This window comes from Gracilinanus agilis, chromosome 4 (assembly GCF_016433145.1).
Source record: "Gracilinanus agilis isolate LMUSP501 chromosome 4, AgileGrace, whole genome shotgun sequence".
Taxonomy (NCBI): Eukaryota; Metazoa; Chordata; class Mammalia; order Didelphimorphia; family Didelphidae; genus Gracilinanus; species Gracilinanus agilis.
The window spans coordinates 249,509,072-249,524,183 of NC_058133.1; the positions used below are offsets into that span (position 1 = coordinate 249,509,072).

Here is a 15,112-nt window from a genome sequence, read left to right on the forward strand (position 1 = left end):
AATGGACATATCTTAATACCTATATAAACTTGGGCCATACCTTCCCATTAGTGTATTCAGTGTCTGTGAAGAAGAGTGGGAAAATACAGAGACCTGACAAAAAGGCACATGAGTAAGGGAAATCCATATACTCAGAGTAACTCACAATTCTGGAAATATAAACTTCAATATTTTCTTTTTGTCTGAAAACTATTCTTAAATGTGTTGTAAAAGCCCTGTGCTGACTGTTCCTCTGCTTGCTGTGTGTGACATCTCAGCCAAACTAGTTGATTCATTGGGTGACTTCTCTGATTCTTGATTCTCTACTTTTAAGCTAACGTCTCTCCTCTTATCTTACTCAGTTCAAACTCTAGGTTATTTCTGTGAATGGCTTCACCTTAATTTATGGTTAATGCACTCATTCTCATCTTCAATATAGAATCAGATAAACTACATTTGCCCCATGAATGGAGAATATTATTGGTGTTCTCTGCATATTACTGCAGTATATCGCTACTTGTCACATTTAAAATTAGCAACAACTGTGTTCTAAATTAGAGCAACTATTTGTCTTAGAACTTTAAACAGATAAATGAGTGCCATAGCAGGCTATTCAGCAACAAAGATCTCCATATGAAATGACAGTACATTAAAAAGACGTTATGGGGTAACTAGGTAGCATAGAGGATAAAGTATAAGACCTGAAGTCAGGAGGACTTGGATCCAAACATGACCTCAGATACTTCCTAGCTGTGTGACCCAGGGCAAGTTACTTGACCCCAATTGTCTAGTCCTTTGCTGTTCTTCTGTCTTAGAACTGATACTAAGACAGAAAGTGAGGTTTAAAAAACAAAACAAAGCAAAAACAGATTAGGTCACAAAACAGAGGCAGCTAGATGGCTCAGTGAATAATGAATCAGGCATGGAGACCACAGGTCCTGGGATCAAATGTGGTGTCAGATACTCCCCAACTGTATGACCCTGGGCTAGTCATTTAACCCCAACTACCTAGCCCTTGTTGCTCTTCTACTTTAGAATCAATATCAAGTACCAATTCCAAGGCAGAAGGTAAAACTTAAAAACAAACAAACAAATCAGGTCACAAAAAGATATTACCATACATACCTTTTACTCCCATTTAGGCAGAGAGTCAACAATCACTTGCTCTGTACCAGGTACTGTGCCAAACCATAGAAAAATAAATATATACAAACAGAAAAATACTTCTTGTTTTCAAGAAGTTTACATTCTAATTAGAACAGAAAACAATTAAAAGGTAGCTTAAAAGGGAGGAGAGGAAGGGATGGTATCTAGCCATGATGAAGAAGTCCAGAAAAGTGCAGTCTAGTAGGAAATGAAGAGATGGCTTCTCTGGGGACCTCCTTAAATGGAGGTTCTGAGAAGAGTCCTCTACCCTCCAAAAAGAAGGAGAGGATACTTCCCAAATGAGCGTTCCAAGTCTGAAACAATCTTCCAGGATGCATTCAATGGTTCTATTACATAGACCTTGCTGTTTCTCATACAGGACACTTCTATCTCCTATGTATGCCTTTGCATAATTTCTCCATTCTTAGAATGTATTTCTTCCTGGACTTGAAGAGAGTAAGATTTAAGTTCAAACTCTACCTTAGAGTGTGCTGTGTGACTCTAGGCAAGTTACTTAACCCTTCTCAGCCTCAGTTTCCTCATATATAAAGAGGGGATAATACTAGCACCTACCTGACAGGGTAGTAAAGAATGAAATAACAAATGTAAAGTGCATTTTGGACCTTAAAACATTATATATGAATGGTAGCTGTTCTATTATGAAACCTCAAGCTCTATCATAGCTCAGCTCAGTGCCCAACTCCTATATGTGGGCATTCTTGATGCCTCCAGTTGTACATGGTTAGTTGGTGCCTTTTGTACTCAAAGAGGACCAAAATGACATCATAGCTAATGTCTTTTGGTTCATGCATAAACTGAATTTAAATGAGGTAGAATTGGACAAAGTCTTCAGACTCACTCTCTCTTCCAGAGTCATCAAAGTCCAGTTACAAGACAAAAGTCAAGATGACTGGTGATGGCCATTGGAACTAATTGTTTTCATACGCCCATTCTGCCTGGGTATGTGTGTGTGGGGTGGTGGGGGAAGTCTTCATATGCTTGAATTAGCTGCTCCCTTGAGTCACCGATGCATTTGAGGCCTGTCAGTTACTCTTAACCTGATTTAGCCCATCTGCCAAGAGGGTTTTACCAGAGTGTAGTCAGTGCATATGCTACAGCTTTTTGGAGCTACAGGTGAGAGCTACGTGGCAAGTGGATATCAAAGGAGAAAAGCAGCCTTGCAAAGGTTTCAGCAAGCCCTCACACCAGAGATACTAGTGTTCTCTGAACACTTCATACAACCTGTATAGAGTATATATAGCACAGTAAACCTTATATAGTAGGCACTTAGTAAGTTTTTAGTGATTGAATAATTGATACTGTTTCACCTCACATAAGTGACCTTGTATTTATTTAGCATATACTTTTGTAAGATACTGTTTCTTTCATATATGAACAGTTTAATTGTTGAAAGATTGAAAAATAACTATATATGGATAAGGAAGACTGATAAAATCAACTTACAGTCTTTCTCACGTAAGTTTGATAGGAAACACAGACTATTCTGAGAAACAGATAGAAAACTGTCCCACAAATAAATATTCTCAGGACACCTTTTTATTTTATTTGAAAATCTTTAATTAATTAATTATGAATATTTTTCCATGGTTACATGATTCATGTTCTTTCCCTCCCCTCCTTTCACTCCCCCTCCCATAGCCAGTGAGCAATTCCACAATGTGTCATTGACCAAGACCTATTTCCATATTATTAATATTTGCATTAGGGTGATTGCTTAGAGGCTACATCCCCAATCATATCCCCATTTACCCGTGTGATCAAGTAGTTTTTTTTCTTCTATGTTTCTATTCCCACAGTTCTTTCTCTGGATGCAAATAGCTTTCTTTCTCATAAGTCCCTCAGATTCGTCCTGGATCATTGCATTGCTGCTAGTAGAGAAGTTCATTACATTTGATTTGTGCCACAGTGTATCAGTCTCTGTGTATAATGTTCTCCTGGTTCTGCTCCTTTCACTCTGCATCAATTCCTGGAGGTCATTCCAGTTCACATGGAATTCCTCCAATTCGTTATTCCTTTGAGCACAATAATATTCCATCACCAAAAGACACCACAATTTATTTAGCCATTCCCCAATCGAAGGGCATCCCCTCATTTTCCAATTTTTTTGCCACCACAGAGATCACAGCTATAAAATATTTTTGTACAAGTCTTTTTCCTTATGATCTCTTTGGGTTATAAACCCAGCAATGGTATGGCTGGATCAAAAGGCAGAGAGTCTTTTAAAGCCCTTTGAGCATAGTTCCAAATTGCCATCCAGAATGGTTGGATCAATTCACAACTCCACCAGCAATGCATTAATGTTCCAATTCTGTCACATCCCCTCCAACATTTATTACTTTCTTTTGCTGTCATTTTAACCAACCTGCTAGGTGTGAGGTTGCAATTTTGTCTGTTATACAGTGATCCTTCACCTATCTAGGGAAGAGTTGCTTTGATTTGCATTTCTCTAATTGTAAGAGATTTAGAACACATTTTCATGTGCTTATTGATAGTTTTGATTTCTTTATTTGAAAATTCCCTATTCATGACCCCAGGGCATTTTAAATGAAGAAAAATAACACGGGTTAACAACAGCTGCAGGGCACTGTGGTCCCCTATTCCAATGACTTCATTGGAACATTACATGTTTTAGGGTTTCTATGTTTATAGTTGTTCCTCACTATATCTTGGTTCACTTATCACTGTATTGTGAGTTTAAAAAAAATCTAATTCTGTATCATGGAGTTTTTGCTATATTGCAGGATTTTTTGGATGAACATTGTACTGTACACAATGGAAATGCAGTATACCACTACTGTTTGCGCAAGTTTGCCAATGCGAGATTGTACAGGGCATGCTACTGGATGGGTGCTGTGTTCTGTGTCTTGGCTGCTGATTGGCTCTATAACTGTAGCATCATACTGTTTACTCTCTTGCTACTTTGTGGATATAGCAGGGGTCTCTGGAACATAATTCCCATGATAGGTGAGGGATCACTGTATAACAGAAAAAATTACAAATTCCATACTGTTTGTGAACAAGAATTTTATATCATACTTGACAGAAAGATTCTTGAGTTTTACATCATAAGATACAGATAAGTCATTGATCACAAGAAACCTGTGATTTAAGACATAAATGGGACAGCTAGGTGGCTCAGTGGATTGAGAGCCAGGCCTAAAGATGGGAGATCGTAGGTTCAAATCTGGCCTCAGACACTTCCTAGTTGATTGACCCTGGACAAGTCACTTAACCCCCATTGCCTAGCCCTTACTACTCTTCTGCCTAAGAACCAATAAACAGTATTGATTCTAAGATGGAAGGTAAGGGTTAAAAAAAAAGGCATTAAAAGCCATTAAAAAACAGGAAAAGGAGAGAGAAATTTCCAGGCTCAGAGTTCTGGTACAGCCAGGGCTTAAAAGAGACATTTGTGAACATGGACTACAAGAAGTCACTGGACATCATGGCTTCCTGTTAGTGAACTTCAAGGCTGAACTTTTCCAAAAAATCAAGAAGATCTTAAAGAAAGAAAAAATTCTCAAAGATGTTGGAGTTTGGGGTGACTAAGTAGTACAGTGTCGACAGAATTTGAGGCCTGGAGATGGAAGAACATACTTCCTAGCTATGTGAGCCTGGGCAAGTCACTTAACCCTAATTGCCTAGTCCTTACCACTCTTTAGCCTTGGAACCAATACTTAATATTGAATCTAAGACAGGAGATAAGAGTTTAAAGAAAAAAGATTCTTGAGTTCTAGGGAAACCAAAATTAAGCAACAATAAAATAAGTTTATGGAACAAACAGAATGTAAGTATTTCAGAATGGGTTGAAAAAGATACTAAACAGAAGTCTGAGGAGCAAAAGACATTAGACAAATCAAGAGAAAAATTAGGAGAAAAAGTCAAATTGTATGAGCAAATGACTAAAGGAGATGTCTTAGATGAAGAAACAAAGGATATGTAGAAGATCATAGACAAATGAAAAGAAATATAGTCTTTAAACCTGAACAAAGAATCTAAAAAGACAATAGGAAAGGAGTAGGTTAGAGATGAATATCTCTATGAAATAGATATACCTCCTTTCAGAGATCTTAGTGAAGAATGGGTTGTTCATGTGGATTCTTAGGCCTTTCTAGATGTTATATGAAGAAAGGTTTGCCAAGCCTGTTGGAAATGGATAAAAATCTTCAGGGAAAGCCATCTGTTACTGACAAAATTCTGTTTTCTGAAAATATGAAAAGAAAATTTCAGTTACAGCAGTGGGAGGAAGAAGAAAAGAAGGCCCTGAGCAGACAAGTAGGGCCTGTCCATTATGAGGATACTGGAGACCCAACACCTTCAGGTTGGATATTTTGCTTTTGCCCAGGATAAAACATTGAGAAACAAGCAAATGGAAACTTTAGAGCAGACCAAAGAACCAGATGGAAAAACAACAAAGAAAAGAGAAAGGTCTTGCTGGAATCCAGGCTTGCAAACCTGAGGCAGAGAAAGATAAAGAAGCTAAAAAATGATGGGTCAGAAGAAGAGAATGGAGGGAAAACAAACACAAAAACAAAAAACATTTATCTGGTCTTTCCTACCAGAACCAGAACTATCTCCAGCTGCCCAAAGGAGCAAAATAGAAATCATCATCCAGGAGAGAAAAGACACCAAGTCAGGCATCCCTTATGTCACACAATGAGTTCAAGGGAAATAACTTTCTTTTGGATGCTAGTCAAAGAAGCAGTCAGATCTCAGGGCTGAAAGAGTTCCTGAACTTGCAGAACCATCTGATTATTTTTTGAGCCACAATGGTCAGATTTGGAACTGATCTCAATCTTCATATTACACCTCAAGACTTGGCTCTAGCCAGAGCAGACTCCTCCTTGAAAACTTCCTCTCATTAAAAAGAATAAGTCTCCACCTCCACCCCCAAACCTTTACCCAAGTCTGGGTGATATGCCCTTATGTTACAAGCAAGTGATATTAAAAATCCTTGGACAGTGGTTTCTGTTCTGTCAACTCACTCCTTTAGAGGAAGAATCTTGAATTTTAAGAAAATTTATTTCCTCCCCCTTGGTTTTTCCAAGGAAGATGAGATCATCATATTGTCATTAAAGAAGTGTAAGTTATTAGGATTCTATTAATATAGCAAAGAAGAGAACAGTAAAATGAAACTTTAGGAATTCTATTGTTCCTGGGCTGAACCGGTGTGTAACATTTTAACTGGATTAATTGGAATTGTAATGAGAAAGAAAAGAAAAAGCCAGGAAAATAGCTTTGAGAATAAAACTAAGGGGGTGGTGGTGGTGGTGGTGGTTTGAGGACCAGTTCTATATTTCCAGGGATACTGAGTGGCATTTAATGGTATCAGATTGAATGAGAACAGTCAGACCAAATGCTTAGCTCATAACTGCTCCAACTTGCCATGGAGTCTTGAGTTTAATATATACTGATTTTACACAAAGAGCACAGAGAAAGAATTACATCTGTGAAGGGGTTACAAATTACTTACTGTACTGTGATAGCATTGCTGTCAGAAGAGGCTTGGAGATGATTGGACAAAGCAGAACTTCTTGATATTCAAAGATAGAAGAACTTTGTAGTTTTCTTGCTTAACTTTCTTGCTTAACTATTTGACACCAAAATTAGCCTAACATTAATTATCTCAGTGCTCTGTGATCCAAAGAACTGGATATTGCTTTATCAGCTTTAGAGAAGGATAGAAGCAATCTTGGTCAACAGAAGAGTGGTAAAGACCAGAAAACTTCACATTGGGCATATCTTTTCAGAAGGAACCAAAGACAACAAATGCAGTTTCAAGTTGTCTCATGCATATGGGTTTCCCCACTTATACTAGGTTTCCAAAAGTATGCCTATTCTCTCACTTTGTTCATTAATAGAAAGTATGATCTAGGTTTATGGGTACGTTGTTTTGTTTATTTCTGATTTTGCCTTTTTATTGAGTAAAAGTTATGATGATTATTCTTGCATCTGCTATTTTAGGAAATAGTTTTATTTTATTATCAGTGTTATCATAATTGATTTTATGTAAAAGAAAGCACATACAGGAGGAGGAGTGTATCTCGCTACACCAGGGTTACCCCTAGGATCCTGAGAGAAAATAGTAAGTCATATCCATGTGGCATACCTCCCTCTAGGAAATCCAGCTAACTCAGAATGTGGTGAGTCAATTCAAAGGGAAAAGATGGAGGATTATACATCATGCCCATCCTTTATTTATGTGCATACATGTTACCTATGATAATAGAACATAAGCTCCTTCAGGGAAGGAACTGTTTACTTTTTGGATCTCTAGACCCAAGCATAGTACTCTTTCTCTAGACCCCAGCACAGTATTCTTTCATATACTACCTCAGTTTCCTCAACTACAAAATAAAAGAGTTAGATTAAATGACTTCAGAGATCCTTTCCAGCTCTAAATCTATGATTGGTTAATTAACTGATTGATTTTGACAAGGATAAGCTTGAAGGTTGTGCTCAAAAAGTCTTAAGTACTTCTGCTAGTTACTTATACACAATAAAGGCAGAAAATGAGGCTAATTAGGGGGAAGATTAAAGAAAAGATCTTGCCCCTTATTTTTATTCCACTATTTTTTTTCCTTCCCACTTATTTGCATGGGAGAGAAAAAAATTCTTATTGAGAGACATAGACATTTACACGACTGATTACTAGGAATACTTTAGCTACAAGAAATTTAAAATGGGACACCATATAAAAGTTTCATATTTGCTAACCCTAAGCTAAAGAGAAGTGTCTGGTAGAGATCCAACCCTATTAACCAAAGAATGTAGTTAAAAAAGAAAAACTAGAATTAAGTCTGATCCTTCCTAGTTGCCAGGCCAGGAAAATTAGAACAAAGAATTGCCTCTTAGTGCATTTCTTGTAGCTGAGGCTCTGAAAAAAATATACAAAATGTTATTTTTTATAGCATAAAGTTCTAAATTTAAAAGCACCCCAAAATCAGTTTTATATATATAGCAGAACACAAAAAGATCATTCATATCCATTTCATTGCCTTATTATAATGTCACATTACTTTTTAAAAATCATGCATTTCTGTGTTTCTTTCTAACCTTTCTTTTGTTCTCTTCTGTGTAGTTAAAAGAAAATGTGAAAATGGCTCACTTTGGGGTATTATTCCTCTGTAAAAATTGAGCAAAAGAAAAAAACAAAAAATAAACACCATGCTCCAAAAGGCATTTCTTTCTGCACCTTGTGTCCATTACTTCTCTGTCAACTAGGTTTATTTATTGATTTATGCTCTGTAGTTTCAGAAAGTGGAGTTGTATAGACTTAAAGCCAGTGAGAGGCTAAAGAAGGATTATCAATTAGCTGTGGTCTCAGCTCAGAATATCCCTGGTGAAAACAAGATGTACTAAGTTTGCTACAAGATTTCCTTCCACTCAGGTGATAGAAATCTGCCAACAAATCTTATTGTTCAGGATGGAAGACTATTGCAAGGCATAATTATTGTTCAGTTATTTAGTAGTGTCTGAGTCTTCATGACCCCATGGACCATGGGGTTGATAAAGATTGGAATGGTTTTCCATTTCCTCCTCCAGATGGAAGTTTAGTCTAGATGAAATGATTGAAACTTGCCTGTTTCCAAGATAGCCAAAGAGAATGCTCAGAGATCTACAAAGACAATTCAGTGAAAACACCAATTTCCTATTGAGGATTTGTTCAGATTTTTTGAGGAGAAAATTATGTACCATCAACTAAACAGACACTGAATGGAAAAGCATCCTTGCCTATATGGAGACTGTCACAGTTAGATGATATCTCAGAAGATGTTTCTGTTGATGGCATAATTAGGTATTAGTGGCTTACAGGGAGTCAGTCAACTCAACCCACAATTCGAACTCTAGGCCAACCCAGAGGTAGCTTATGTCCTACTTAATATTCCAGTTATGGAGGCCACATCGTACACAGTAAAAATATTTTTAACTATGCTCTTTGTGAATTGGAAAATGAAGGGATGCCCTTTGTTTGGGGAATGGCTAAACAAATTGTGGTATCTGTTGGTGATGGAATACTATTATGCTAAAAGGAAAAATGAATTGGAGGAATTCCACATGAACTGGAATGACCTCCAGGAATTGATGCAAAATGAAAAGAGCAGAACCAGAAGAACCAAAGTAGCAATCATGATCTCCAACACAGCTAAAGTAAAAATAGAACTGATTAAAAGAGATAAGGAAGGAAATCACATCTTGCTAAAAGGTACTATAAATAATGAATAATCAGTACTACACATATATGCACCAAATGGTATAGCCTCTAAATTTTTAAAGGAGAAATTAAATGAACTTTAAGAGGAAATAGATAGCAAAACCATACTAGTGGAGGACCTCAATTTCCCCCTTTCAGATCTAGATAAGTCAATTCAAAAAAGAAAGAAAGGAAGGAAGGAAGGAAGGAAGGAAGAAAGGGAGGGAGAAAGGAAGGAAGGAAGAGAAAGAGAGAAAGGAAGGAAGGAAGGAAGGAAGGAAGGAAGAAAAAGAAAGAAAGAAAGAAAGAAAGAAAGAAAGGAAGAAAGAAAGAAAGAAAGAAAGAAAGAAAGAAAGAAAGAAAGAAAGGAAAAAAAATGAAATCTTTAAACAGAACTAATAGATCTCTGGAGAGAATTGAATGGGAATAGAATACCTTCTATTCAGCAGCACATGGTTCCCACACAAAAATTGACATGTATTAGGGTATAAAAATTTCACAACCAGAAATCAAGACTGATTTAGGTAGATACTGTATGTGGGCAATAAGGTTATCAAATGCATTCTTTTGGTTCAGTCTCTGTAACAGAATGATTCCCCATACTTCTCACTCGCCTTCATGGCTGACTGACTAGATGAACTTGAAGAAAGACTATAGTCTGGATCTATTCCTTTACTGGTAATGTGAGTCAGGCAGGCGTGACTGACTTCCTAGTAATCATAAAAAGATGAAGTAGCTAAAGAACCCCATTGGATTGGTAGCCCATTAAATTATTCCCCATAATACATATATCTTGGACAGGCTTTGAATTGAAGACAAACTTATGAAAGTGATCTGGGAAATTATGAGATATTTTCAATTATTACAAGTTTCTTCTTATCAACTCCAATCCATATTATTAATATTATGTTTTTCTAGATGGCTGTGAATCCTGGGATATCTCTCAAAAGAATGAAAAATTGAGGAGATCAGTGGAGTGGTGCATTGTGTGCATAAATAGGCTATAGACTATTAGGGTATATGGAGTGCTCAGGAAGATTAGTATTTCTGGTGTGAGAGCTTGCAGAACTCTTTTCATACCAACTCATCCACCTTTGGTGTCCATCTTTCACCTAACTCTTACTTATGGTTACAAGAAACTGCAGCATGCACAGGGGCCACTCTCCAATAAAACCTTCTTGGCAGATGGGCTAAACTAGGTTGAAGGTAACTGATGGGCCTCAAACCCATCTCTAATCCATGACCCTTAAATAGAAATTAATACAATATTTGAAAAATAAATTATCAAGCAAGAATGGTGTTGGAGGGTTTGGGAAAAATTCCAAATTCCTTAACACCCATCCCTACCCATAGCCTCCTAAATTTGTGGAATGATTAAAAGAAGAGTTTGTACTTCTGTAGCCCAAATGCCATTGCAGTTAGGTGACACATTAGGTAGCACCACCAAAAGATTTGAGTTCAAATTTGTCTTCAGACACTTAGTAATTTGACTCTAGTCAAGTCATTTAACCCTATTTACCTTAGTTTTCTCATCTGTAAAATGAGTTGGAGAAGGAAATGTTGAATCACTCCACTATCTTTGCTAAGAAAACCCCAAATGAGGTTTTCATAGAGAGTTGGACATTGCTGAACAACTAACAACAAAACCTTGAATGCAGGACACTGAGAAAGTATTCAAATTCCAGAGATTTTTGACAAGTTCAGTTCCCCTTTTGATCTGTTCTCTTCTACTATAAAGCAACAATCATCAAAACAATTGAGTACTGACTAAGGAAATAATGGTAGATGGAAGGAGCAGATTAGATACATAATATATGGGGCATATGACCTTAGTAACCTTTGTTTGATAAAATTAAAGATCCTAGCTTTTGGAATAAGAACTCACTCTTTAACAAAAACTGCTGGGAAAATTAGAAAACAGTATGGCAGAAGCCAAGTATAGACCAATATCTCACACCCTATATCAAGATAAGGTCAAAATGGATATATGATTTAGATATAAAGGGTGATATCATAACTAATTTAGAAGAACACAGAATAATTTTACCTGGCAGATCTTTGGAGAAGGGAAGAATTTGTTACCAAGCAAGATGTAAAATGAATAATTTTGATTATATTAAGTTAAAAAGCTTTTGTACAAACAAAATTAACCTAACCAAGACCAGAAAGGAAACAACAAACTGGGAAAAAATATTTTTTATAACAAACATTTCTGAGAAAGGTTTAATTTCTCAAATTTATAATGAACTAAATCAAATTTATTAGAATGTAAGTCATTTGCCAACTGGTCAAAGTATATGAACAAGGGGGCAGCTGGGTAGCTCAGTGGATTGAGAGCCAGGCCTAGAGATGGGAGGTCACACAATTAGGACAGAGTTCTTTCTCTCACATCAATAAAAAGTATACAAGTAAAATAACAGCTAGGCAACAATTTTTTGAAAAACCTTTACCTGTTATTTTAGTATCAATTCTAAGATAGAGAAACATCAAAGGCTAGGCAATTGGGATTAAGGAACTTGCCTAGGGTCACATAGCTAGGAAGCTTCTAAGGTCAAATTTGAACCCAGGTCCTCCCAAATCCTGGCCTTGATTTCTATCCACCATGGTACCTAGCTGACCTTAGGAAACTATTTTTCTTCTTTTTTTTTCTTCTTTTTTTTAATCCTTAACTTCTGTGTATTGGCTCCTTGGTGGAAGACTGGTAAGGGTGGGCAATGGGGGTCAAGTGACTTGCTCAGGGTCACACAGCTGGGAAGTATCTGAGGCTGGATTTGAACCTAGGATCTCCTTTCTCTAGGCCTGACTCTCAATCCACTGAGCTACCCAGCTGTCCCATGGAAACTATTTTTTTTTTAAACCCTTGTACTTCGGTGTATTGTCTCATAGGTGGAAGATTGGTAAGGGTGGGCAATGGGGGTCAAGTGACTTGCCCAGGGTCACACAGCTGGGAAGTGGCTGAGGCCGGGTTTGAACCTAGGAGCTCCTGTCTCTAGGCCTGACTCTCACTCCACTGAGCTACCCAGCTGCCCCCCCATGGAAACTATTTTTTAAAAAGAAAGGAGACAATGTACCAACATGCAGACAGTCTATTCAGAGAATCAGGCAGGATATAATTCACAAAGTATCCCTCCCTATCTCGCCTCCACAGTAAGTCTTAACCCTTGAATAGATACATAACAGCCTTATAATCACACTTTGTGCAAGGACACTGGTTTATGTAGAAGAGAAACAAAGCAGCGCCTATAATGTAGAGCTGAATTCATTACAATGATCCAGAAGATAATGAATAAAGACCTTGTGAGGACCAAGATAATATAATTCAAAATTCTGCAAAGCAAGGCAGTAAAAGAAAGAAACAAATGCTTCTAAGATCAGAAGAATGAGAATCAAGAACAAAGAACTCATATACTCCTGGCAGGAGAAAGAAGGGCTATCTATGTTGAGATTTTAGTAAAAGTAGCTTTTTGACCTTTTGGTACTCATGCTATGGCCTCCCTAAGCTAATGAGTGAAAGAAACTACTTGGTAATAATAGCTTTATTGTGGCCTCTGTCCCCTTGGTCCTCAGCACAATGGTTTTGACTATAGTTTCATGTCTCAACAGGATTTTGGTATGCTTTCATATCCATGAACGGTGGAGGTGTCTTACTTTTCATGAGACCCATACACGAATCTCTGTGTATGAGGATATTCCAGGGAGTTGAAGTTGAGTTTTCTTGGGTGTACTTACATTCTCTTTTTCTAGCCTCTACCCACAAACAATTATTTCTTTTTTTAATAAATATGCTTTTAGGAGACAACTAAATGGTTCAGTGGATTGACAACCAAGCCTAGATATGAGAAGTCCTATGTTCAAATATGACCTCAGATACTTCCTAGCTGTGTGACCCTGGGCATGTCACTTAACTCCAGTTGCCTAGGCTTAAACCCAAAGAAGAAATATAAGAAGATACTTTCTCCCATTTCTTTGCAGAATTAGAGAACTCTAGATGTGGAATATTGCATATAATGTCAGGTTTTTTCAGTATGATTCAACAAGTAGTTTTATTAAAAAAAATTTTTTTTGGTTATAAGGAAATACCCTCTGAGAGAAGGATGAGAGATACATTGAAAAATGTAGGTAAAGTAAAAGCAAAAGACATCAACAAGTATTTGCTTTAAAAAAATAGTTTCATAAAGAGAAAAATTATTGAAAGTAGTGTTACATTAACATTTACTTAAGGTCATTACCTCATTTTCCCTTTTTCAAGCAAGTGATTTCAGTTTTTTTCTGCCATTAGACATAGGACAACTTTAAAAATAAGTCTTCTTGTTGTTATTTCTTGTTGTCATTCTCATTTCAACAATGTCTGACTCTTAATGACCCCATTTGGTTTTTTCTTGGCAAAGAAACTGGAATAGCAAAGCTATTTCCTTCTCTAGCTTATTCTACAGATGAGGAACTGAGGCAATTATACATTTGATCCAGGTCAGATCCTTGCCAAGCCTTTAGCAATTCTGTCACACTCAACCCAAACTTCTGGTTCTTCTCCAAGAGAAATAGTCCTATCCTGACAGAATTCCTGAGAACCAGGATATTTTTGGATGTAGGAAATCTACACTTTGCACTAATAAGGAGGTGAGACATCTTTTCCTGATTTCAGCATGCTTCTTGTTTTTTCTGTTAGCAAGCCCTCCCTGTCTATTAAGATTTCTTGTTTTCTAATTAACTTCTTATTCCTGGAGGAGGAGGGTCTGGAAATAGATTTACAGGTACAATTTCTGACCATCAGTGCATCCATACTATTGGGAATTTTTGAATGATTTGGAATTTGGAAATTTGGAGTTTGGAAATTCACAAAATATAAACTGAGTGGTTTCTCTTAGTCTGACTCTGCCGTAAATCACCATACTTCTTGTTGTTCAGTCATATCTGACTCATTTTGACTCCATTTGAGTTTTCTTGGTAAAAACTCTAAAATGATTTGCCATTTCCTTCTCCAGATCATTTTTTAATAGATGAGGAAACTGAGGCAAACAAGGTTAAGTATTTTGCCCAGGGTCACAGCTATTAAGTATTTAAGTCTAGATTTGAACTCAGAAAGGTGAATTTTTGTGACTCCAGACCTGACATTCTATCCACCATGCTATTTAGCTGGTCCCACAAATATATCTACCCACAACTCTTTTCCAGTAATTTTCTCTTCTTAAAAGAAAAAACAAAACACCTTACCTTCTGTCTTAGAATTGATACTAAGTATCAGTTCCAAGGCAGAAGAGTAGTAAGGGCTAGGCAATTGGGGTTAAGTGACCTGCCCAGGGTCACACAGCTAGAGAGTAATCTGATGTCAGATTTGAACCCAGGAACTCCCATTTCCAGGCCTGGCTTTCTATCTACTGAGTTACCTGGCTGCCCCCCAGCAATTTTCAGTGATCTTATTTTTTTTTAACCTTTATTTTCTTCTTGGTAACAACTCTAAGACATTGAGACCAGGGCTAGGCAAACTGGATTAAGTGAGTTGCCCAAGGTCATACACTAGGAAGGGTCTGAAGCATTATTTTTCATTCTGACTCCACATAGCTCTAGGCTTCTGTAAAATATTTATCAAATAAGTCAGCCTCCATTATTTTCAAGCAATCACAAAATTAATATTATATTCCATGAACCAGTAATTACCAAAGTAAGCAGCTGTGCAACATTATAAAATAATAATAATAATAATATGTAATAACATGTAGCAAACAGGAGAGTAAGACAAGTATACAAATGAATGGCATAGTGTGGAGATCTCTTTAT

At 37.0% G+C, this 15,112-nt stretch overlaps 1 pseudogene; it reads left to right on the plus strand.

Annotated features, from left to right (window-relative positions):
* The first annotated feature begins 4,561 nt into the window (after window positions 1–4,561).
* On the plus strand, window positions 4,562–5,932 carry LOC123246308 (annotated as a pseudogene).
* Window positions 5,933–15,112: the final 9,180 nt, after the last annotated feature.